Below are 3,331 nucleotides of genomic sequence, written 5' to 3' on the forward strand. Positions count from 1 at the left end.
TTCCTAAGGTTCAGCATTTTTCCACGCCTTTTTTTATTCTGTTAAACAAAAACAGAAAAAAAAAAACCGTGAGTACAATAAACCTCTCGAAATTGTCTTCTTGGAAGGTTGCCCTCTTTCGACTTTTTTGGTCGATTTTCGACCCCAGGATTTTGTTTTGGAGGGCAGGTGTCATTTACAAGCCTGCAATGGGTGTGAATATTGAGTGACCATTAGCACTGACTTTAAAGCTGCTGCTGTGGGAAACGGCCACAAGGCGTCAGCATTGCTACATTCCCACATCTGGTTACTAGGGCAGCAGAGCCTTCTGGAAGTCCTGTTCCCAGGTTGTCAATTAGAATGGAATGTGCCAGGAAAAAACCCCAGAAGTGTATGTCACATTACTTCTTGTTCGCTCTTTTAATTTGTTTAAATCGGGGTAATGATTAGAATACTGTTGGTCCTATATGTACAGAATCTGGTTCATTTGTACGTTTTATATGTATATATATATATATATATATATATATATATATATATATATATATTCTTGTACAGATCCTCTTCCCATGTAAATTATTGCAGAGTGTTCTGGTGACCTCCCTTGCTATATGGTCGGTCTGTTTGATATATATATTTAATACGTATTTGTACACATATGGTGACACTAATCTTAATTTATCCATTCCCCCCACCTTTCATTTTACTTAAGCTTAGTTTGTTTTCTAAGTGTGTGAGTGTCTTTCTTTGTGGAAATATGTTCATTTGTGTCAGCTGTTAGATAACGCCTATAGGTGATGTCATACGGTATGCCTTTTGCTTTCCGACTTAACTGATGTTCTGTGATGATCTCTAGGCTCATCTCGGGTGCCTCAAAGAGCAGTGTTTCCTTGTTTTCCATGGCTAATAGTCCACTGTGTCCACGGACCAGCTCTTCTTATCCATTCATCTGTTGATGGACATTTGGGTTGCTTCGGTGTCTTGGCTACTGTGAAAACTCGTGGAGTGCAGCTCTTGCAGCCCGTCTTCTCAGGTGAGAGGCTCGGCTGTGGGTGTTCTGGATGGAAGGGTGGCTCAATTTTTAATTGAAAACGCAGCTCCTTTCTGTTCTCATTATTGGCTGTTACAACTAGACATGTCCTCCGCAGACAGAGGGAACAGAGTTCTCTAAAACCCCTTCAGCATTTATTGTTTGTAGTCTTTTGGCTGACGGTAGTTAACTTGGGTGAGCTGAAAGCTTTTTGTAGCTTAGAGGAGTCTGATCATTCCTGAGGTTGAGCTTTTCTCCATTTTGCTTTTTTGATAAAGAGTGAGTAAAACTTACCTCTATCATACTATCTCTTTGACACATTTGCCTGCTTTGAATTTTTTTGGCCACGGCCGAGCTCAGGAAATTTTTTTTTTTTGAGGGCAGGTGTCTTTTAGAGGCCGGAGTCCTTGTGAATGTTAAGTGACCCATAGCTATCCGTTTAAAGCCGCTCTTGCGGGAAACGGCCACAAGGCGGCAGCATTTCTCCATTTCCAACTCTGGGTTTTCCTGCAACAGAGGCTTCCTGGAAATTGTGTTAGTAGGCTGCAAATGAGAGTGCAGTGTGTCAGGGCAAACCCCCAAGAGCTTATATCTCCTTACTTCTTGTGTGTTTTTTAAAATTTAATTGTTATCTAGTATCACAGCCAATTGGATAAAAATGTGGTGTGTGTTCTAGGTGTACTGCATCTGGTTCATCATATGTATGTGTCAATCTATTCATCTTTGGATCCTTTCCCGTGTAGGTTATTACAGAGTGTTGAGTCGACCTCTCTTGGTATTCCTTAGGTATTTTGTGATTATATATTTCATATGTATCAGTACATGTCTGTAAACCCCCATATCCAAATTGATACATTCCTTACACCTTTCCACTTGGTTAAGCATAGTTGGTTTTCTGCATCTATGCACGGCCTTCTCTTGGAAATGACTTCATGGGTATCAATGTTGAAGTAACAGCTATAAGTGATGTCATAGGATATTTCTATTTCGGTTTCTTTCGTACTTCCTTTTGGGTGGGTATCTCTAGATCCTTCTACGGTGGTGCCAGCGGCACTGTTGCATGCTCTTCCATGGCTCATGTTCCATTGTGCGCATGGGCCCCCTTCTTCTTGGTGCATTGTTCTGTTGATGGACATTTGGGTTTCTTCCAAGTCTTGGCTATGGTACATGTTGCTGCAGTGCAGGATGGCCAGCCTGTGTCTTTTTGATTTTGGTCTACTCGGGAGATAGGCCCATCAGTGGGCCTACCCGATTACAGGTTAGCTCAATTTTTACCTTTCAACGCACCTCCACGGTGTTCTCACTACTAGCTGTTACCAGGTTACGTCCCAGCGGCCGCTAGAGGGCACAGAGTTCTCTAAAACACCTTGAGCATTTATTCTTTGTAGACTCTGTGGCTGATGATCATTCTGACGACGGTGGGTGAACGTTTCTGTCGACTGGATTTGCATGGCTTTATTAATTCCTGATGTTGAGCATTTTTCCATGCCCTTTTATTTATCACAAGAGAAAGAAAGAAAGAGAAGACAAAATGTGCACAAAATATGCCTCTTGAAATTGTCGTTTTGAAATGTGCACGTCTTTTGAGTTGTTTTCCTCGATGGACGACCCAAGAATCTTTTTTGAAGGCAGGTGTCATTTATAGGCCTGCAATGATTTTGAATATCAAGTGACCATTAGCACTGGGTTTAAAGCTGCTGTTTTGAGAAACGGCCACAAGGCGGCAGCAGGTCTCCTTTACCAAACCTGGTTACTCGGGCAACAGAGCCTCCGTGGAAGTCGTATTCTAGGTTGTCAATTAGAATGGACTGTGCCAGGAAAAAGCCCCTTATGTTTGTGCCTCACGACTGACTTGTTCGTTTTTTAATTCAATGTTTATTGTTTCTCACAGCAAGTTTGATTACAATGTTTTGCTTGTTGTGGGTGTGAAAGATGTGGCTCTTTTACACATAAACATGTATCTAGTCTTCTTTGGATCCTTTTCCCATGTAGCTTATGACACAATGTTGAGTACTCTTCTCTTGGTATTCCGTAGGCCTTTGGTGATTTTGTATTTCACCTGTGTTTGTATCCCTCTCTTAAACCCAATTTCCTAATGTACACAATTCTCACACCTGTCCATGGGTGAACCATAAATCTGTTTATTGCATCTGTGATTGCCTTTCTCTGTGGAAATATCTTCAGTGATATCAATTTTTAGGGAACACCTATAAGTGATATCGTAGGCTATGTATCTTTCGCTCTGTGACTTACTGCAAGGTGCGTGATGAACTCTAGCCTCACCGATGGTGCTGTTGATGGCATTGTTTCCTTTTGTTCCTT

This window comes from Kogia breviceps, unplaced genomic scaffold (genome assembly GCF_026419965.1).
Source record: "Kogia breviceps isolate mKogBre1 unplaced genomic scaffold, mKogBre1 haplotype 1 scaffold_56, whole genome shotgun sequence".
NCBI lineage: Eukaryota > Metazoa > Chordata > Mammalia > Artiodactyla > Physeteridae > Kogia > Kogia breviceps.